The sequence below is a fragment of the Anarrhichthys ocellatus genome, unplaced genomic scaffold (assembly GCF_004355925.1).
Source record: "Anarrhichthys ocellatus isolate YVR2014 unplaced genomic scaffold, GSC_Weel_1.0 scaffold39, whole genome shotgun sequence".
Lineage (NCBI taxonomy): Eukaryota > Metazoa > Chordata > Actinopteri > Perciformes > Anarhichadidae > Anarrhichthys > Anarrhichthys ocellatus.
In genome coordinates, this window is record NW_022280069.1 from 3,399,979 (window position 1) to 3,423,980 (window position 24,002).

The 24,002-nt window shown below is 41.6% G+C and overlaps 1 protein-coding gene across 1 annotated transcript in view; it reads left to right on the forward strand.

The window, feature by feature from the left end:
* The first annotated feature begins 11,726 nt into the window (after positions 1-11,726).
* The window catches only part of lingo4b (leucine rich repeat and Ig domain containing 4b), a 20,047-nt gene continuing 7,771 nt past the window's right edge, over positions 11,727-24,002 (forward strand). The window contains exon 1 of the mRNA XM_031867297.1: positions 11,727-12,024. The gene's annotated coding sequence lies outside the window, so the exon portion shown is untranslated. The remainder of the gene's footprint in view (positions 12,025-24,002) is intronic.

The window sequence follows — 24,002 nt, forward strand, 5'->3', positions numbered from 1 at the left end:
CCCCCCCCCCCCCCCCCCCCCCCTCTCAGCACCAGCGAACAGGCAGCAGGTGTAAATGTATGTGTGTGTGTGTGGGGAACGGCTACAGGCGGAGATAGATTTATAATCCAATACTCCTTACTAAGGTGGTTACCAAGCGGTCGATCGCTCTATATTTATCTGCAGTGTTGGAAAATCTTTTAATATCGCGATATAGAGAATGCATTTCTATAATCCAAATGTGCAGCAGCAGCCATTACCTTAATGCAGTGATTGATTTTCTACTCAGACTCTTCGCTGACTGCATTTACATAGACACTAATATTCCTCTATTATTCAGAATATAACAATATTCTGAATTTGATACGGGTCATGTGAACAACATTTGAATATTCCAAACTAGCCCTTAGTCTATGAGTAGCATTTTTAAATGAAGACATGTGGGATATGCGGTATTATTCCGGTTTTAGGAGCATTCTTTGGACATTCTTCAGTATACGTTTCAATTGGGGTTTTTACGGCAGTTTGCGACACAAGGCCTCTCAGCTGTTTACGATCCGCTTTGTAAATCACCAGGGGGTTTTACGTTAATCGGGGAATGCACAGGAATATGAGTGGAAAGATACATTTCATTGGCCATGTAAACTGCTGAGTAGGACTATTGTCTTTTTCAGAATGAGGGCAAAAAACAGTATTTTTTTAGCATGTAAACCGTGTGTACACTGGGAGGAATCTGAGGCCCAGTTTGACGGTAAATTCCTGCCTCTGTGAGGCCACATCTGTTTCCCATTTTGACGCACCCCGACCACAGACCTCAGCTCCCTGGATCCTCTGCTCATATGATCAGCCCGCTGACTCAGCCCATCATGGGATGTCTTGCTATTACAGAACTGAGTCGTCCCTGTGATAGAAAAAAGTAATCTTACATCACTACAGAAAAAAATGACATCCCATTTTCTATATGCATTATAGTCCCTCTGGGACAGATTACGTAACACTAATGCCGTTCCCTGTTGAAATGACTTGTGTTTAAGCACTAGAAAACATCGTTCAAATTCTTCTCCCCTGCCAGTCTACTGAGAGGCTAAATCCTGGTCTGAACTGTGTGCACTTTTCACTGACCAGTTCAGAGATTAGAGCAGTAGACACCAAAGAGCTTTTACAGGCTTGTTTTGATTCCAACAGATCAGACTGTGTTGTCTTTTTTCATTCCGAGCTCAGATCGTTTGTCGAGGGAAAACTAACGAAGTGTATTCGCTGTAAGTTGTTGTCGTTAAAAGCACTGATTTCTGCTCTTTCTGAATGGGTGTGAATGTTTTAGTGTACATTGAAAAAGAGCACAGAAAAAAAGTCAGCCGTGCACTGAAGTTGTCATCAACTGTCACTGTATATATATCTTCTTATATATTTCTAAAAATAAAGACGTATGTAGTAAATATAATAGTGTGCATGAAAGGGAACCTAAACTGTTGCTTTAAATGTATCCATAAGTCATCACAGCTATGCTATCAATATCGTCCATTTTTAAGGCAGGCTGATGTGTACGTGTGTATTTTCTGCAAATTTTAACGAATACATTTTTTTTTTCACTGAGGATTGAAATAACTTACAGGTAAAGTTCAACAATTTAGGAAAAATGCTTTTCGCTTTCTTGCTGTGATTTAGATAAGAACATTGATACCTATCTGTCTGTTGCATATGAGGCTACAGCTGCTGGTGGCACCGACAAACACTGTCCGGCACATACAGCAAACTTTCCATAGAACCACAAATGATTAAACAAACGTAGGACTTTCAACCAGGAGACAAGAGTTTGAGACCAGTGTTAGTGTCCCACAGTGCTGTTGAGTTATCTTGAAGTTACTTTGTGCATTGTTTGACAACGTGTTGCATATAACAGAGTTTAATTATGGCCAGGCTAGCTATTTCCCCCTGCTTGCAGTCCTTATGCTACGGTGATTGCTAAGCTGCTGGCTGCAGCTTTGTATTTAACATACAACTATGAGAAGAGTACCGGTCTTCTCATGTAACTCTTGCCAAGAAGGAAAATAAACCTCTTTCCCAAAATGCAAATTCTTTAATAAAATTGGGTAAACTACAATTATTTTCTTTTGTTCAATAATTACGTGTCAGAGATGAAGCGAATGCTCCCATTTTCTTTGAATAAATCACTTACGGACCATCTCATTGGTACTGTGATTTGTCAAAGTACTGTAATTAAGACCATTTCTGTTTGCTATCTTCCAGCGATGGATGGTTTGTGATGAGGATAGACTCTTTGAAGAAACCAGGTTCCTCCACCAAGAGACCCAGCAGCTCCAGAGGAGGAGATGGTCGGAAGGAAGCGGCTTGGATTAACAAAAAGAACAGCACAAAAAGAAAAATGACATCTCTTTGACCCCCTACCTCTTCAACTATGCCTTCAATCCATAAATCCGATTATTCCTGAGCAGAACTGTTTGTCCTGTCCTGTGATCAGTTCATAAGAGAACACCAGATGACAGAACGCATTTTAAACTCTTGCATTCATCCGAGCAGATTAGATCAACTTTAAAGCTTTTGATTCCAAACGAGACCGTGTACCGAAAAGATCATTTAATATCTATTCTGGTAGAAAACAAGTAATGCTGCAGCACGTTGTTCCTGCGAGTGAACCTGATGCATTTGGAGACTGATTCCAAAAGGCTGTATTTGAAAAACCGTTACCGGTGCAGCCAGGAGAGAGAAGAGGCATCCCTGTTCAGCACAAATGCAGAATCTGTTTATAGAGATTACTTTTCCCTCGCATGGAGAATCACCGCCCAACTCTGCAGCTCTACAGAGCTTTTTAGCCTCTTCAAGCTCATTGTTTTATACATTTACTTTATGGTTCAGTTTAGCTGCTGTCATCAACCCAATATCCAGCAAGAAAGGCTCTGATTACCCTACTGTGCATTACTGTACCCCTCCAGCACCACATGGCAGACAGTTGTTAACTAGCTGGTGAACAGCAAGTAGAACATCTCGACGAAGTCAAATATTTTTCGCAGGAATTTGTGGAGACCACACTGGAAGTCAGAGGAGAGTGACTACTGGACTCAAATTCAAATACATTCTAATATTTATCAGCGAGGCTGCAGAGATCCGCATTGTTGTATGCAGGCTGAATGAGCATCAATTATTTAGATGGACCGCCTATTGTGAGAAATAGGTTTTGGACATGCGTGATTGGAGGTTGTACAGGACATGTTACAAAAAAATTCACTGCCTTTCTTATTTTTTGGGCTCCAGAAAGATATTTCAACAATTACTGGCCACATGGTTGTAACATTTGATATGTGCAGTCATGCTGCCCAGAGGATTAATTCCATTGGGATATTCCATTAGCTTCTTCTAGCATTGCATGCTAACTTACGCATTCCAATGCATCTGGATTTAGCATGAGAATAGAAACAGGGTTACGATGGACAGCATGCGGGTGGTGTTCAGGGTGTGCACATTGATTAGAATAGTCCTCTTTAGCCTTCACACCTCCGGGGGTCAATGCATCTAAGCTGTACAATATGTTTCCCTTTTAATCTACGCCATTAATCAGAGTCCCCTTCCCCTCTGGGCTTGCTTGGTGCCAAAATGAAAAACGATCACAAACAAGAGTGATTCCTCATCTTAGAGAGGGTGTGGTGTTGTTTACAACTTTACAATAACCTGCACAAATTGTTGTTGATTGCTTTTCAATAAAGCAGTCTGATCAAGCATGGGAACGTGTTTCATGAATATGGAATATTGCCACTTAGTTTAATTTGTAGTTTCCAGATAAATGGGTGGAATAATCTTTTTGTTCACCTCCACTCTGTCAGTGTGGGTGTTCATGTAACACAGAGCCTGCTGCTGGGTCTGTGCCTAAAAGGGACCAAGTCTTTCTTCGAGTAATGTTTCTGGACTTTGGCAAGTGATTAGTGATTAGTGATGGTAGTTTTCTATCTGAACTGAGGGTTTTAGCTCTTTTTCAATTCTACAATTGGTGCATATTTTATTGCACAAATATTCTTTAATCTACCGCTGGTTTCGAGCCGGTTTAATATTACTCATCTGGTTTATTTGTGTGATGTTTTTTTTTTTATCATGTTGAGGTTCATTTGAAGATGTTATTTTAGAAACTACTGCATTGACATCAGACTATTCTTTTAAGGGAGGAAGGGAAGGGAAACGCATGGGGACATGAGTTATTAGTTTGTGTATGTGTGTACATAATCTTTCATCTTTTATAGAATTATATCCACAAACTATCCACAATATCCACAATCTACTTTCAAGATAAAAAAAGAGTTGGCTTCACAAATACATCAGGAGCTCTGTCATTCGCACCTCTTTGAAAAAAGTAGACGGAGCTGAATTTAATTTTAGACCAAACGTTCATTGGAAATAGAAAGAATTGACAGATTTGAACATATTGCATATTTTTATGTAATTGACTCCTAATGAGCAGAGTCCATCTGTTGATAAGTAACTATATGAATAAATATGGAAAATAAATGTGAAATTAGCACTCTTATCGCAGTCACCATTCAAAAGAAACTCCTGTCATCGGTCAGGCGATCACTGCAGAGGAAGAGTAAACAGAAATAATGAATAATTTGCCCTCAAAAAATGAAGCATGACTATCTGTACAGTGTGTGTGTGTGTGTGTGTGGTTGGGCTTTGGACCATCAGCTCATTCTGGGCCTTCCCTTTTTCTATCTGTGTCACTCCCCGTTGAGAAAATCATCAACAAAATCATCAGCAACTGGCAGCAAAACAAAGCCATTCATGAGTGTCTTCTAATCTCTTTCAATGGCCCGGTCGCCGTGCAGCTGTGCCTTCGGTTTACGCACACGTGTGCTGCCATGGCTGAGGGATAAGTATTTATTATAAGCAGAGAGAGGAATACCCCCCACCCCCCACCCAGCACACTGACATTAAAGCCCAATTCACAAACACAAGGTGCCGGCACACATTCATAAGTTCTCTGAAGGTTGATCCGTCACGTGCTGCTCCGTCAGGTTCACTCTTCGGGGATTAGCCGTCCACATGAGATTTTAAAGTGCCACACACTTCTGTCCCCTAATTCATATTTTTAGACGAGGGTTACACAGAAATTGCTGACACTCGTACAAGCAACGCTCGTAGCTTATAGGTGACACCCTCTTTGTAGTCGTGCCAATCATTTTTAACCCCCAAAAAAATATTTGAGTGCTCTGCGTTAGCTGGACTCTCATTAGAGGAGGCAACAGCTGATTAAATCTCAACATGGATTTAAGAGCTAAAAGGTCTATTTGTTCTTGTACGCTTTGGTCTGTGGAATAGCATTAGTGCGACCTCTGAAAGCAGATGATAGTCCATCACAGCTTCCATTCATAAAGACGGAGATTTACATGGATGGGCTTACGGAGGTTTAATTATCAGGAGCTTCAAGGCTTTGGAGAAGAGCCATGTTGGAAAATGTTTTATAGAAAAACAACAAGAGGGGGATTAAAAAAATATCTGCCAACCTTTACAACACAAACTCTGGAAGAACACTGTGTTCCTGCTCACAATGTGTTGTGGGTTTTGAATGCAGATTGTACGAGTAAATGAGTAAGTAGTGTTAGGGAACAATTAGTTCTGTTTATAGCCCAGTGTGTCACGAATGTGCCCCCATTTCTTCCATATCCCCATCTTGGTTTGAGGGAAGGGGCGGTCTGTTGTTTGTGTTCTCTGTCTCATTACAGAGGGATACAGGACGGACCGGATCTGATAGAAAATAAATAATCCCTGCATAATATCGGTGGCTATAGGAACAGGCCCGGCCCGTGTATGACAGCAGGATGACCAGATGTCACTGGCAGCCATTACAAAAGGATGAGTTTTTGAGAAGCCCCCCTTTCTCTCCTCCTCCACCCATCGAAACGCTTCCTGTTGGTTCACTGTGCTGAGGTGCATGCTGCACAGAAGCCAGTGTTGCTTTGCTGATTCACACGTTACATTAACTCTTACATCAGCCAGTCAACGTCGTGGATAGGACTAGGATTTTACTCTTATCGATGCTGCTTATCGGCTCGGTTTCTTTTTCGTCGGTTGTTTTTGATTAATGTTTGAGAGCAAAAGAGCAATTAATTATGAAAATAATCGACATTGCTTTATTATTCTTGTATATAAATAAATAGTCTTTCTTGAGCAGCAATACAAGAAGTTCCAAAATCTTTAAAATACATTCGCAGCTAAACAATTATCTCTGTGATTATCTTTCATTGATGATCCTGTTCTTCTGATCAAACTCCGTATGACATCACTACCGTATGACATCACTACCGTTACCTGCAGAGGACGAGGGTGGACGGCTGCTCCACAAACAGTAGAAAACTGAGCATTTCTGCAGACTGATGTTCTGCTTGTTGGTCAGATGTTGTGATGAACTTACTTGTGAGGGTTTTATTGTGTTTGGGACGACCAGAGTTCTACAATGTTTTCTTCTCTCTGATCATGATGTGAGTCTCATGCTGTACTGAGCCGGAGACAAAGAGACAGAGAGACAGAGAGACAGAGAGAGAGAGAGAGAGAGAGAGAGAGAGAGAGAGAGAGAGAGAGAGAGAGAGGACGTTAGAGACGAGGACGTCTCACATTTCGTAACTAAATTATTTTCATCATAGTAAATTATTACATTTTTGGTCTTACTTAGCTCCACCCTCTGGTTACAAAAAACTAAAAGGCGGTGGCCAAAAACCAAGATGGCAACAGCCAACATGCCGACCTCAAGGCTTCAAACGTTAGTCCACGAACCAATGCTGATTACAATGGTGCCAATACTGTTACTGCCGCCGGTCCCTCCACTACCAAAAACTATTTTGCATTGTTGATTTATGAGCTTCAAAACAATTAGCTAAACGTACCCTAAAAAAACATATTTCAAATTATTGATTAATGCAACTGTAAATATTGTCACAACTCTGCTTAAGACTGAACAAAAGAGGGGAGAACACACACAACTTGTAACTAAAGAGAAGTTTATTTTACATAATTAAAAAGGAAATGAGTGTAATGTTAGAGAGAGGAAGAGACTGGCTGACCGCCATCAGCTGATAGAGTCTTGGAGTCAGACCAGCTGAATCTCCCCGACTCCGCCCACCAGGCTCTTGGAGAAGAGCGACACAATATGAACAACAAATGTGATGAACTTCACCCTAAAGATTGTATTGTCGGCTGGCTGAAGTTAAAAATAATGTCATTCCACAGTTTGTACCATCAAACCAAGCAGAGAAACAATTGAAAGTTTTTTGTTTTCCACACACACATACCTACAAACACTCGCAGAGAGGAAGGAAAACAGAAGATGGGCACTCGGAGGTAACCAACCCGTTAATTATTCTCCTCAGATTCATGTGGACACGATGGACGTCAGCTGTTGATTTTGGTTAGCAAAGCGACCACATGCTGTTGAGAATCCGGTCACGTTTCTGCCTAATCATGCAGAAACTGCTCTCTACAAACTACACTAATTCAAAGGATTGAGGATGGAAGCAAATTAGGTTCATAGGTACATTGTAATGTCAAGGAACCGACACAACTTTACAGCTGATCTTTAAAGTATAATTTCCCTAAGCGGCTGCGGTGTGAATATCTATATATATATATATAGAAGCAAAAAAAGCTCTCTATTGAACAAATTGTCTTGTCTTTGCTGCTATAGTTTTAGGATTTTCACAGGAGGTGCGCCTGGGGGCCAAAGGTCAGGCTTCATGAGACTTCCTTCCTAATTGGCTCCGGTCCATAGGGGCCAGATCTAATTAAACCCATCCGGAATTTACCAAATGCATTGCTGTCCTCTCAAAACTCTGTCTGATACAGTTTCATGTGCAGATTGTTTGTTCAATGAACTGTCCTTTCTATGAACAGCTGTTGATGAGCTGTCTGCACGCTACTTCCTCCAGGTCTTACTTCATCGAAAAAATCAGCACATCTCAAAATACATCTGATTCATTAAATTGTGGAATGCTGCTTTTATTATTGTTATGGATAATTTCTAGACGGTTGCATGTATGTTGGCGCTCCTTCAAATATATTATAACAAGACCTAATTCAACCTCGCTGTCTGCTGACTGCTGTCAAACCCAATAACCTCCTGCACCTTCATGTGCATCAATCGTCACCTCCATCCTCTCGTCCGTCAAGAGCAGCTTCCTGCCTGGCAGATGCTCCGTGTTCCGCTTCAGGGAAAAGAGGAAGCGCAAGGCTGCCCCGCTCTAATCAGAGAACCACAGGCGAATGAGGATTAATTAAAATGGAAAGTGAGGTTGAGCCCCAATCCAGCGTCGCCTACCGGGAGCCAAAATGCAGAACTCAAAGCAAAAACAATCTCAGCATTGTGAAGAAAACCCCTGACTGCATGTACCTTTACAACTACCGACCGGGTGGATACTCCATCGAAGTCGTTGACAATGTAAGAATCTGTTGTGAAAGGGATCCCCGATTGCATTCTGGCAGGTGTTTGGCTCAATCCCAAAATGGAGTTTAAAACTTCAATATGGCTCAGTCAATATGTATAAAATCCCACAACCTTGCAAGTGGCCCCAAAAGACTGCGTCAAACTCCACGATATAAAAGTATTGAAAGGAACAATATTTTATAGACTTTGCTATTTTCAGCCATACCAGTAAAACATCTAAAATGTAAAAGTTGTCCAGAGGGAGGTGTCAAAAATGGATAAGGCTCTGCATGAAGAATGAGCTCTATAGAAAGACTTTCTTGTCGGACTGCATATTAGACATTTCTTTGGAAAGTCTAGAAAAATGTTGGAAAAATGTATAAACCAACTGACCAACGTTGTCCCCCCAACTCTTCAGGTGAGATGAATCAACTTGAATGTGTCTCTGGTACCAAAGTCAAACACCACTCTGACCTCCTACTTTAAGGACTCGCCATGTTGTTGGTCAATGGGCGCACTGTCCTCGAGTACGTACTCACACAAGTGGTGCTCTCGCCAGCGTGGAAGCTGCCGTGGAGGACGCTGGGGACAAATCTACAGGAAGGACACGAGATGCTGCTTTTGCTTGGTAAATAGCCTATTTGGTTGGTTGGTGTCCTTTTGAAGGAGGTGGAAGTGTTTGGCTCAAGGATACCACAGAGCCGATCAGGAGCCAATTGTCAACAAGGAGCCAGTCAGAACACGTTTTTTTCAAACTTTGAGAGGCATGCGGACCATGTAATGGTTTTAAACACGAAGTTAACATTGTCAATTGAAACAAAACAAAAACGCAACAAAAACACTTGGTTTTGTTCAGTAACACTTAATGGTTTGGCTTAATATATGTTTCTTACGTTATTTAAGTTACGGAGGTAAATAAAAAATATGTGAAAAAATGTGAATCTCCTGGATGACAGTCCTGTGTTTAACACATACATCCAGCCCAACCTCCATGTACAGAATTGCACGGACATTAATTTAATTAATAAAATAAATTGAGGACAGGCTTCCAGTGCCTCCATTTAGAACAGCTATAAAGACTTTTCCCCGTTAGAATCGGTTCAAGAACACTGCATACCAGATGGTCCTCATAAGTAGTGAAAATGAGTGTGTGTGTGTGTGTGTGTGTGTGTGTGTGTGCAACGTCAGGTCCATGTTAAGCAGGTGAGTTTTCAGCCTGCAGCGTGCGTCTCTGTTGTTCCGACCGCAGAGGAAAAGGTCGATGATGAGAAGGAGTCACATTCTCATTTTCCAGCATCGCCGATCATAACTGCTTTAATAAGACAACAGCTGGTCAGTCAGCTCACTCACCTCACAAAGGGATATACGTCCATATGACCGTAGTGAACCCTGTTTTAAAGGATAATTCCCGGGATGTCAGATCTGAACTCAGTTAATCTGTTTTGAAGCATCATTAATAAAGCAGTGTGTGCATGAGTGTGTTTGTACATACGTGTTTATTTGTGCATCTGTATGCATGTGTAAGGGGAGGAAGGGGGTGTTCCTCGCCTCTAGGGTCGGAGCCTACTCATCTTTATTGTACCCAGCTGTTGTTCAATCCAGAGATTTGGCTTACCCACGCATTTCTGCATATCTCCCCCTCCGAGCTGTGATAGTAATGTACTGTCCCGGAAACATGCCAGCACTCACTCAGTGTGGCGGATAACAAGAAAAAGGAAAAATTTCACAAATCCCCTGAGAGCTGACAGCTTGGGGATTTTGCCACCCATGTTATGATTATGTGCACATCTCCGGCACCTTGGATGTGTTCTAACTGTTACCTTGTTGACGAAGAAAAGCTGCTGCATGCAGTGTGAAACAGTGTTGTGGGATTGCAGCTGGTTCATAGTGAAGCACTACTTCATTTATCTTTACTTACTAACATTGATGAATGAAGAACTCAGACATCGTGTGTTATTTTCATAGCTTTGGTCGTCATTTCTATTGGTTAGGATAACAATGTGTTCAGCAAATCAAAAGCTAAGATCTGGGAAGACAACGGCAGGTTAAAAGTGATTGACTTTGTAAATTGAAACAAAACAAAAATGCAACAAAACACATTGGTTTTGTAAAACACTAAATGTGTTTCTTATGTTATTTAAGTTACAGACTCAAAATCTGCACCCTGAAAATCTACTTATGGTCTGAGAAAAACAATCTCAGCGTTGCAAAGAAAACCCCTAAAAAACAATGAAGGGTGAAAAGTGTGTGAAAGGGTGTTTGACACGTCCATCCACCCTGACCTCCTTAAAAAGATCTGCATGAACTTTAATTAGAAACTTATTTGTGATTCACAAACAAACCTAATACACGCAGAAAGCTCTAATGTCTGTTTCCTAAGCTAAAGGTGCAATATTGGAACTGTTAAACTAAACTCTAACATTTCTGTGCTGTTTCTTTGAAATTCGCCAGAAATAATTTGAAAAAAACGGGTAAATTACAGGAATATTCCATATTTCTAACTTCTTCATTAATATACAAAGGGTTAACTAAAGCTGTCAAGTGGACATGTTTCCAGTCAAACTGCTGCCAGTTCTGACTTTGATTATGCATTAAATGCAATGAGCGGACCCTTATAGGCCATATTTTATAAGCAAACCCTGATACTTTAAAACTTTAGTTGTCAGAGAAGTGCAGTTATATCATTTGTAAAGTGAAAGAAATCATGCAAACTACAAAATGTAAATGGTTCTGTACTTCATAGACAGAATCAGTATCTAAATCAGAAATGGTTTATTGTCAAGTTACACAAGGAATATGGCTCGGTGGTTTGTGCTTAAACAAAGTGCAATAGTAATATACATCATTTAAAAAGAGAACATATGAAAATGTACAATAAAATATGATAAACAAACAAATTAAGGTGGTCATATTTCACTTGGTTCTGATTTACTTCCAAATCCAGACTTCTATTAGGAAGCCTGGATGCACTGTCATGCACTTGATTCATAAAAGCAGTGAACATATAATGAATGGATGGTAAAAACGAGCATGACGATGGGATTGACCTTCTTTTTTATATTTAAGCGAAAATGTTGTTTCGTTAACAAAAAGTACCGACTTGATTCGGGTTTGTTACAACTGTAATAGAGTCATCCGTACGTTTCACTATAGTTACATGGCGATTTAAGGCATTACGGCCCCGACACATGGCGCGGATCCAGCCGCGGATCCGTGGTGTTGAGCTCCAGCCGAGCGGAGGGATGGAGATGCGGAGGGAGGGGGGGGGCAATCAGCAGAGCGGCGGTCAGAGCGCGGCAGCTTCTCCCCAGCACAACACGGCAGACACGGACAGGAGTCGACCTAAATTATTCTAGTAGCGCAATTATCCCAAAACTCCCCCGAGGTGTTTCTGCAGCCCGGGGGGAGAGAAAGGAAAGGACATTAATGAAGTAGGAGGGCGAAAGTGGATTGCGCGACTCTGATGCGACAGATGTTGGAAAAGTCCAGTTGAATGTAGGCAGAGGAAGAGGAAGAGGAAGAGAGGAAAGTGTCCTGAACGGAGATGAACGCGTTTTTCTGTTGGAGACGGACGATGGGCATTAAAGAGGTGGGAGCTTTGTTGCGATGTCTCCTTCACTGAAAAGCTGGTGAGTTCATTTTGATGCTTCTTCCCAACAAAAACCCTCAAACTACTTTTCATCAGTTTTACTTGTTGTTGGACATGAAATAAGATATGGTATTCTTGCACCATTTACATATGAATCCATTGTTATTTATAGCATTCCTTTGTAGGTCTGGTGTGTGTCTATGGCAATAACTGCTATTCTTTGTTCCCGTATTCATCACAATGGAATCACTTTAATAATCCTCAGATGTGGAGATGATTTAAGTGCGCCAGTTATAGTTTTATGATCGTATTTGTGTGTTTTTTTTGTCCATTTTAGGGTTCCTATCCAATAGGGATTAAACAAGACTTGATTATTTTCCTCAAGGTTAACTCAAATCTGATTTGTTGTGGCACTAGCAACCAAAAACTTGAAAATGAACAGAAAGGAAGCCTCACGTTTCTGGCAGTATATGTATATGATGTTATATCTGAAACACGTTTTCCTTTTTTATATATTTGATTGCTGGTTATCAGCCACGACTGGTGTTGTTCTTGTCTTTGTGAGTCTGTGTGTGAGTCATCATGGCAAAATGTGGTGCTGCAGAAACTTTCATTCAAGGTGTGTAGTCGAGATCAAGGCTGAGTTCCAAATTGGGGGGGGCAAAGGGGACACCCTGGTCCGACTTGGCGTCACTGCTGGTGTGATCCCATCGCAAGGTGGTCTCTAATTTTATTAATTCTGTGTTTGGGGGACTTGTTTGTGTTTCACATTGAGAAAGCCGGATGTAAAAATGTCTAAAACACTGCTAGGATATTCGTAGCTTGTGTTGTCTGTGGTACCATGGTGAGCTTAAACACTGACCTATATTAACATTTTTTTATTCCCTGTGCTTTTATTAGATCTCTTGAAACCACCCTTTATGGAAAACTAGAATAATGCACCATTACTACTTTTACTTTCCAGCCTTGTTGCTTTGTTGTTTGTGTAAATCCGTCTTTTTGTTGTTGTTGTTTTTGTTGATTTGCACTCTGGCCGTCCATGTGAACAGTAATCCTCAGGATACTTTGTTCCATAAAACTGGGGCCAGACTGTGTTTTAACACAGCAGGATTACGGCCGTTAGCACCGGCAGCCTCTGGGACGGTGTGAGGCTTGTTTAAATCAAGATGCTTCCTCAAACCTCCGTTTCTCGCTCAAAAAACTGTATCGTTTCCAAACTTGGCTCCTCCCATTTGATTTGATTTTCAGCTCACCTGCGGTCTGATATAAGCCAGGATCAGCATTTCAGTGAGGGCGCAGAGGTGAATCAGCACCAAACACTTTGTCCTCTCCTCTCCTGTCATAATGAGGACACACATCACATCAGTTGCAGTGTGGCTCTGGAGGAGCAGATCACCATCAAGGGAGAACCAAGGATTTGACGCTTGGGATTCTGCCAAATGGGCAATTTAATCAGAGGGCATTTTATGCAGAGGAAGTATGTCAGTCTCCTTGTTAGGGGATGATTTATCTGGACTGTTATATTGGGCTGCGGCTCCAGACTTTAATTGATTTTAGCTTCAGGCAAAGAAGTATATGACAAGTCTTGAACTAGTTTCTTTGCTTTGCCTTCATAGCCTCAGTGGCTCAGTGAAGCAATTGTGGACTGGGGCAGCAGCAAAACGTTTTAGCCACCTGAAGAAAAAACAGTATCAGTTGTATTGTGTGTAAGCTATATTTAAAATGTTTTCTCAGCTTTACCTTGCTGTCAGATCATAGACTGTATATACAGTAAGTAGTGGAATGTTGTCATTGTGACGTCACCCATTGGTTTATGGACTGCCGTTTTGAGGCATCGAGTTCGACGATTTTGCCCATCGCCATCTTGGATTACGGCCTTCGCCGTGTTGTTATTTTTCGCAAACAATGAACGGAAGTGACTGTATTTGCAATGTGTAGGAGTGGCATAGAGCTGCCGTATACGGCTCTGGTAGGAGCAGCGACCTGTCAATCACAGTAGCCCCGCCCTAAAGCATCCCCTGCTTTATGGTCTGTGTGACTCTAAATGGACCATAATGTACTAAATGAACATCATGCTGTATTGAAGAAGACTTGAAACTAGAGATTGAGACCATAAACTCATGTTTACAATGTTTACTGAGGTAATAAATCAAGAGAGAAGTAGAGTCATTTTCTCATAGACTTCTATACAACCAGAGGAGTCGCCCCCTGGTGGTCAGTAGAGAGAATGCACGTTTTAAGATACTTCTGCATCGACTTCACTCTGCAGAACTGGAGGTTAAGGCCTCTCTCAGATAACCATTTACGACGGGAAACTGCAGCTGTTTTATCAATCTAAACTCTCTTCAAAGTCATAAGACTCCATTGACAAAAACAGTAATTTAACCCCACAGAGAAAATGGGAGTTGTTTGTCTACCGCTGCCTCGATTGGTTAGTTAGTTAGTGTTGTTGTGTAACTTAGTTGTTTTAAAGTGTTTACTGTAGATAATGCACTGATGGATAAGTCCTAACCATCTCTTTAACGGTGAGCTCAGAAGAAATGTGGGGATGAGATTTGAGAAACAAACTCAAGATGTATATCCTAAAGGTTTGTGGGTTAAGTTAGGCAATGTAATTTGAAAAGCTTTGGTCATTGTTTCAGTTAATTCACACATTTTGTAGTTTCTTTATTTTGACTAAAGATTCTCATCACAAGGTCCATTTACTGTTTGGTGTCTCTGAAACTTTCGCATCGCATTGAATTCCACAGTGAAGGCCCAGATATGTGGATGAAAGTTTCCAGATTAGTAAAAGTATTTGAAGGAGTTTTTAAAAAAATTAACGTCTTCAAAAAGCCATATGCTGTTTGCACACACATTGTCTCATTCGAAGAAATGAAAAAAGTGTGTGACAGAGTAATTCACTGCAGCTTTGACTTCTATCCAAAAGGCAGCACCTTAATACCAGGCAGCTGTCTGGGAGAAGATCTAGCTGAGCCTGGAACAATGAATCCACACATCTACCCACCACATCGTCAGTCTCAACAGCAATACGATTAACACCACATCTGTGTTCAGTACTTCTCTTGTTTCTGCAAAGGATACAAGTCTTGATTTTCATACAAATTAATTCCTAATTTGAGTTGGTTGTCTTTTCATCCGAGTCTCAACCAGACTTGCTTTTGGAGGGTTTGCACATGAAAACATCTATTCAGAGCAGAATCTGTGGTGCACAGCCTTGGTGGGTTTTGAACCCACCAAAGTGTACAGACGCACTATTCAGGCCACACAGTCATTTGAAGACTTTTTGAAGATGAATAGAAAGATGAGATGTTCGCTGCCTCTGGAGAAATGTAGCCAGGGCATGAATAACGAGTTGAATGGCATTGCCCCTGGGCTTGTGTCAGCAGCAGCCTGGTGTTGTTTGGCCGTGAAAAAGCATCTTTATATTTGAGGGTTTCTTTTATGCTCCATGTCTTCTTCTTTCATGCCGTTTTTCCTTCATCAAGATGCTTGTGTCCTTTCCAGTTTGATTATATCGTTTTCATGGGCTTCTCCTAATAATTCTTTGTCTCAGGCATTTTAGTTTTTTAATCTACAGCATCAATTTTTAAAGTTTTCTTTAAAGAATTAAGTAGGAATAAACCACAAAGCAGCTTGTCTTGATTGTCTTTTTGTTCTCAGTAGCTTCAATTAAGTAAGGTATTAGTATTTGCTAATATCCACCATTCAAATCATGTATGCTTATTGTCACGGTTGTTGTGCAGGGAGGCAGAGCAGGTTTAAGTAGGAACTGTACAAGAATCAAAGGGTAATGAACAGAATTGGCAATTTGGCATTCCAAAAAGACAGCTAAGTTTCAGGACAGGGACACAATACTGACATGCTGGAATGGTTGGAAGCGATGGAAAGGAAGCAACATCTACCTCTCTCATCTCATCTGATATCTATATGATATCAAAAGTGATATCATATGCATGCGCCCCTTTTTCTATCCCCATTTAGTCAAGGTTGTTGGGGCTGGAGCCTATTTAGCATGCAATGGGTGAGAGGGAGGGACCTTGGAGAGGTGGCCAGTCCTTCAGGTGGTCCAAACTAAAAGTAATTTATATAATGATGTCATAGCTAAGCAAATGATTAGGTCAAAGGGTATTTATTATCACACCAACAGCTCCTGCTGGCTGGTCAAGGTGTTTTTACTGTGACATTTCCCTCTTTGTGAAAGGCCACAACTCCAAGACTTTTATCACCAGAAACAATGACGGCATTACTAATTTGTTCCAATGCTTAACAAGAGACTTATTGCAGTTGTACACTGGTCCTCTCTCAGTAGCAAAGGCAAAAGCAGTGTGATGTTGTTACACCACCACAAAACCTCTTGAGAGTTTTTCCTCATCCTGGTTAAGAGTGTACAACAGTGTTGTAAGCTGCATCGATTTAGATTTGACTTATTGTGGAGGTCAGGGTGGAAAGTCAGGTGTACTTTGCATAAGACTTCAACACCGGAGTCCACAATTTGGGTTCTGTCTCCAACAATCAATGCTACTTAGTTTTAAAGTCTTTCACAACATTAACCATACATTTGAGTGGCTCCATCTTAGCCATACCTTAAACATATCAGAAGACACAACGCATTTTTGGAGCAATAACATGGGGTGTTTAGGAAGGCTCTGACACAGTTTTAGGGTCTAGTTGGTAACTCCGTGTACCAGCGTTTCTTCAGCCTTTAATTTAGGTTAGGTTATCTCGGTTTTTGATCATCGCAATGTTAAACACTGTGAAAGGGTTTAAGCCGTGTTAGAGACCTGTCAATCACTCGGTAGCCACGCCCTAAAACATACCCTGCTTTATGGTCTATTTCAGGGGTTACTAATAGGCGGACCGCGGTCCGGATCCGGACCCAGACGCTGTCCTATCCGGACCCGGACGTATAACTGATGGATAATTGAGAATTATACATTTTGGCAGAGCGTTTCTATTTTAACCTGCGCAGCTTTTCTAGCCTTTACAGTTCTCGGTCAGCAGTCCAGGAAACGCACCGACCAATTAGGCTACACGAGTTGTAAATCATCTCACGTGATGCTACTCAGCCAATCGAATATGTGTATTCCAAAATACATCATGAGTCGAGAGACGGGGAGAGAGAGAGCAGTGGGAGTGGACCTCGGAAACACAGCTTTTAACAAAGAATGGACGGACTCTTATTTGTTCATTCTTCCTGCTGGCGCTACTAAACCACTCTGCCTCATGTGTTCAGATACCGTGGCCGATATTAAACGCACCGATGTGTAACGCCACCACGAGACCAAACATAACTCTTCTGAGCAAACACTCCAGTCTGAACTGAGGGCAAGATGTTGAGATGTGTAGAGATAGTTTATTATAAAGTGGACTGAGACCGTTATGATGTGAAATGGATTTAACAAAACAGAAGAAATAAGTTAACTCCAGCCAAACTCTTTCCTTTTTCATTTTCATTCATTTTTCTAAAATCAAGCACTTTCTTTTAAGATGCAAGTTTTCCAAAAGTTCTGTTTTGTGTATTTTATTTTAGATGGAGCCCTTATTTTACTTGAAATGAGAGAACATTTATTTATGTATTTCTATGTATCATTTATAATCCATCCAGTTAAATTTGAAAACTGAGAATAATAATTTTTAAAATATAAGTGATGTGTACTTTCTTTATTTGATTTGACAGTTGTTGACTACACACATACGTTGTTACTATATATATGGCACTAAATAGCGCAAATTAGATATTATTGTAATGATCCGGACCTTTGCACGAGGAGATTATTTGGAGTTTTAATTGAATACTCCTGTGATAGACCTTCACGTCAACAGAAGTTCACATCCCAGCATAACTAAGATGGGTTGGGAGCCCCCCAGGAAGCCTAACCACAATCAAATGAAATAAAATGAAATATCTTTATAAGAAATTAGCGCCATGCTACGTCGTCAGAGTGAAATGTGACGGTCTGCCTCAGAGCTGTCCAGGTGTCTTCTGTGGAGTTGTTGAAAACAGTAGGGACAGGTTCAATTCAATTCAATTTATTTTTGTACAGCCCAAAATCACGAATCACAAATTTGCCTCAGAGGGCTTTACAATCTGTACACACCCTCTGTCCCAGAACCCTCACATCGGAACAGGAACAACTCCCCCAAAAACCCTTTAACGGGAAGAAAAGAGGGAGAGACCCGTGGGAGAGCAACAGAGGAGGGATCCCTCTCCCAGGATGGACAGAAGTGCAACAGATGTGTACAGAATGAACAACATTTACAGAGTTACAACACATTCAGTGCACATGACAGAACCACGGCAGGAGGCAAGACCAGGGTCCAGGTATCAGGATACATGGAAACCTGTGAGGAGAGAAAGCACAGAGACTCCGGTGAAGAAGCAAAGTTAATAATGAGCATTAATGGTATTGGTGATAAAAATAGTAATGTGAGTAATTATAAAAAAGATATTAACAGTGGGAGTCAGCAGGGCCATGGCAGGAGGAAGGTCCAGGGTCCAGTGGTCCAGGGTCCAGGGTCCAGTCTACCATTGTGAGGAGATGTGTAAAACCACAGGATGGGGGCAAAGGTCCTACCAAGTCCACATTCACGTGATCGAGCCTCCTTTCTGGAACCGAGAACTGTGCTCAAGGAGTCTTTGTGTGACGGTCCACCTTGGAGCGCTGGCACACCACACAAGTCCCGGCACAGACGAACTTGTCAGGGTGCGACAGCCCATGAATAGCGTTGAAGACCTGTTGTCTCCATTCGTCGGGAACAACCGGCCGTGGCTGGCCTGTGGAGACGTCGCACAGGAGCGTAGCGCCAGTTTCGCCAAACGGGACCACCTCCAACCGCTGGCCCGTAAGTGACCGGCCTCTATTCCTGTATAACTGGGTGAACCAACGATCTCCAGCCATCTTGTCATAGTCCAATCCGAACTGGACAGCCCCGGTGACGGCCCTGGAGAGTTTTTTTCATGTCGTTTCACCAGGTTTTCGCTGAAAACCTGGCGAAAACCTGCTGAAATGAAAAGTCTCTCCCGTTTGTGTGATGTCTCCACGGGCCAGCCACGGCCGTTTTTTTTTCTTTTTTGGTGATGTCATTAAATTAAACTATTTTTTCTCACATGGACAAGTTATTTATAAGTCTAACATGCTATATTTGTGCGTGCGTTCTGGTTTGTATGTTTTCTCCCCCTTCAAAATACAATCCAATAGCCTATCATCATACTTAATGATATAAAGTTGACACTGTCAGGTCCATTCTCCATCCATTGTGTGCAGCCCCTTTAAGAATTAGGATTTGGGAGTGACGCGGATATGAAAGCTAGTTTATCCGTCTTTCCTTTACAAGCAGGAAAATTATCTTTCTCTCTTTATTTGAGAAAAGTTCATATTTGTGTTGTCAAATTTCACTATGACCCTCAAATTCTGTCTCTTGTGTTATCATATACTGAATGCAAGCAAAACTACAGAGCAACATCACACTCTCTCTGATTGAACCAATCTATGAACTGTCTGAAACAATGGATATCCACGGCCCCAAATGGGCCCCAAAAAAATTGCCCCGCGTGTTGCGCGCAAACATGCCGCTCCCCTTGGGGCTAAGCCCCCCCTTTCTTTGAATCCTAGAAACGCCCCTGGCGTTGAATTTCTTTAAATTCTTGTATTTGATTATTAATTATAATTCATCCAGGTAAATTTGAAAACTGACAAATATTGTTGAGATATTATTCAATTGCACTTTCTATAATTTATTTGACAGCCAGTTGTTGACTACATACAGACGGTAATACAACTGTTCGGCTACTTCAATACATATGGTACTAAATCATTGCGCAAATTAGACATTATTGTGATGTTCCGGACCTTTGCGTGAGGGAATTCTCTCGAAGTGGACCTCGGTGAATTTTAATTGAATACCCCTGGTCTATTTTATTCTAAATGTACCATGATTTACTAAACAAACATCATGCTGTATTAAATATGACCTAAATGGTCTTAACGGTCTTCATTTGTGTTTTAATACGGCAAGTGACCATGGTATACGCAAAGTGTCCATTATCAGGAATTAATGCACTTGGCGGAGGCAGCGGGTCGCACGGTTCTGGCCTCCATGTTGTCCGTTAATTCCTGCTAATGGACACCTCGTCCGGCAGTATCCCCTAACTGTAACTGTTGCAATTCAGGACAGCATAGATGAGTGTAGAAATGCAAAGAATGCGAGAGGATGATTAAAGCTAAAATAACTATCCATAAATCTAAAGCTCTCCTCTCTATCCAGTCTTCATTGTTTTCAAAGACACAATAGTAATGGACACGTTACAGGAAGCCTCCAATCCCCTCCCACACATGTACAGCACCCTTCTTTCTTTCTTTTTTACTCTTTTCGGCTCAGGATACGTTGGAAACCAGGTGGGATTTTGGAGCGGCCCCGTTTGATTAACATGTAGGCCGGTGAGTGTGCTAAAGAGGAAAAGCTCCACCTGCACACTAGAGAGAGGAGATTAAAGAGTTGATCGCTTTTCTATGAAATAGCCCCCCGAAAAAATGACAATAGTGATTTCCTTTTCCTTTTGCTCTTAACCTGCGGAACAGAAACCTGTGAAAAGTGCCTCATAGCTTTATTCAAAGGATTTTTGTGTCAGAGATTCTTGGACATGCAAAGGTTACAGTAACTAAGGACATTTACTCAGACGTTGTACTTGAGTACAGTTTGACTTGAGTAGTTATTTCTCCTTTATACTATCTTCCCTCTTTTATCTCCTTATTGATGAATTTGTCTTTTTTCTCCCTGTTGCTTCCTTTTACCCCCTTTTCTTTTACGCTCTGTATTTCTTGTTCTTGCTTTCTTTTACTCCTTTTTCCACCTTCTTGCCCTTTTCTCTTTCATTTTTCCCGTAGTGCTTTTTTGAATATCATTTTTCATCTTTTGCCTACTCCTTTTTTCTGTATTGCTTCCCCCCCATTTCTCGTCATTGGTACTTTCCCTCCTTGTTCCCCTTCTTTTTCACCTCATTGTGTTTTGCTGTGTGAGAAATTCTCCACTAGAATTCTTTACTCAGATGTGAGTACTTCTTCTCCCACTGGACTAAGGGACTTTTTAGTTTCCTTAGAGTTCTTCAGAGTCCTTCTATAATAGAAACATGGTGACGTATTTGATATCTGACAAGAAACACCAACAAGTCTGCTGCCCTACATTTTACGGGGAGTTTGTTGCATTTGTCAGTGTGCATGTTGCCCTGATTGAGTTTGATCAGTGTTTGACCTGTTCCAGGTTAGGAGCCCTCCGTGTCCCATCAGTCAGCTCCACTTTAACGCGTGACCTCCCCTCATCCCTCTGATGCACGTCGATGGATCGGACGCATCATCGCTGTTAGCTGAGACGACCTAATTTGTCACATCGCATAGGCGCTGCACTGAGACTAATTCCCTTCCCTCATTTATTTGTGCTATTATTAATATTGCAGACGGCGCACTTTGCGTGACGTTGCACAGTCTTAACTCTCTCCTCGTCAGAATGAGGAATTACAGCAGAGTGCTTTACCCAACACGCAGTCTGGAACAAGACCGACGTGAGTGGATCCGTCACCGTGACCCACTTCCACCACACGTTACATGGGTGTAAATACTCAAACACACTCATACTTATAATTCGTCAGTCCCTCTCGCTCTCACAGTCTTTCTCTTCAAACATGTCTACTTATTCACATGAAACAATGACATGTTTTACATTGGCGTTTCATGTCAAATACATATCGATGGCCAAATTGCACGACAAGGGAACGAGCAGACCATTAAAGAAAACAGACATTGATTAACAACAAGGCATGACGGTTTTTAGTTATTAACTCACATTTCATAACAGGTTAAATCAATATGAGTGACTTTAAAATGCTTCCAGCAACAAGTTAAAGCAACAAAAGGAAAGAGAGGAAAAACACCCGCACTCCAAAATAGATTGACCAACCTGGAATCTACTCACACACAAACCACAAACACAGAAAATTGACCTTTTTTTCAGATCATTTCTGATTGTGGAAGCTGTTGTGACTGTTCTCATGTCAGCTTGTTCTTTTAGTAAAAACTTCAAACACAAAAGTAATGAATGTGTTTCAATGTGTTGCCACAGAGGCAAATAATTAATGTTATCCTATTAGTCACAGGTACAAGCTGGCTGCCACACTGCCCCACACCTCTCTATATCACTCCCACCACATGCCAATTTCAACTACGCCACCAGGCAAACCCACCCTTCCTCTGTGACATTAGTATTTATGACTCTGCTTTTTCCTCACAGCCTTTTAGAATTAGAAAACGGCTTCCACACGGTCCGTAAAATGCTCTGCAATGGGTGCAGATATTATGTAATGTAGACATGAGTTACGTGAAGATTTTATTCCTCCACCTCAAACGGGATTATGTGATAACCACAAATGCTCACTTTTCACCTCTCCACCGTTGTGCTATTCATCAAATTTAGCAAATAATAATGATAAGAGACGAATTGATTTGAATTGAAAATTGAATGAATGTTGGCCAGTGTGATCTTGGTCCACCTTTTCAGTTTATAAACTAAATAAACATATTTTTATATTAAGACTAAGTCGATTATTTCTACCTGACTCTACCTGGTTTCTTTTCCAGGTTTTTCAAATGGAAACGCCAACTCAGTCGTTTATAAAAAGCAATGTGAGCTCATCAATATGAATAACACGAACTCTCACCGTATAGTAAACATTAGATGTTTGGAAATAACTGACGGGGTTAGTTCGGATATTGTTAAGTGGGGTGAAATGTATACTCCCGTGTTCTGCGAGGTAAAACTACAGTTTTTTGTCAATGGAGTCCGTTGGCTTTGAAGAAAGTGATATAGGCTTCAGGTGAAGTCCAGGAGCAGCAGATACATGTATTTTTGCCACCTACAAAAAAAAGCCAACCTAGAAATATCAGTTGGCAGCGGTTAAATGACACATGGGAGCTAATAACTGGAGACTGTCACACCGTGTGTCCTACAAACTTTGATATAAGATGCCACTTCTGAAACAAGTCCACATTGCATCAGTTACCAACCAATCAAAGTCATCTGCCCACTTACAACATTCAACACTTCAGGGGCAGGCTGAACATCAGCACTTATTCCCACGAGACATTCCTTTATGTTCACGATATGTCAACGTCTGCTGACTCTTCGGCAGCTACTGCAAAACTTATTTCCTCTACCGTAGCATCCTTCACTCCCCTTGGAGTGGGAAACAAACGTTGTTCTTTCACCTTGCGTGTCAGACATTTATTTGTTTATTTAACATGCGGCTCCAGACATGGTCTTGTTTACAAGTCCTTTCCCCTACAAACCCAAAGGGGAAGGACCAGGGGACTTTCTGTTTTCTTGCTATGCTACCCGACAGCTGTTCTGCCAGCAAACCTTTTAATATTTGCTGCTTGCATGCAGGAGGTCTCAGGGGCCGTCACACTGCAGCAGGTGCCAGAAGCCCATAAAAACACACACACACACAGACTCCATCACACACTTTCAACAATTCAAGCTCACACACACTCGCACAGAAAAGAAAAACACACACAAAAGTGCAAAGACACAAGCTCGGGCTCTGTGATCCCCGCACTGTTGTTCTGTTCCAGCCGCTTTAATTGGGGATTTGAGCCGGGCTCTCATCTTTCTCACTGTGACGAGCTAAAAATAGCTATTTGACAAGTGTTAGAGAACCCAGCCGGGCTCAGACTCTTGCATTCTCGGTCAGATGGGCCGCTTGGCACAGGGATCCATGCTCAGGGCTTCCACACTCAGAGGGAAACAAAGACTGTCATCCTGCAGCCCTTGTGAGGTCTTGCACCTGTTGTGCAAAGGAGGTTTTCCCCTAAAAATCATGCACGCTGTCTGTCTCACTTTTTCTCACAGTTTGCCACAGGCCCCCAAGTAACAGGCAGAGATAGAGTTTTGAGCAACGGCAGATAAAGTAATACTTGAAAGAGAGAGAGAGAGAGAGAGAGAGAGAGAGAGAGAGAGAGAGAGAGA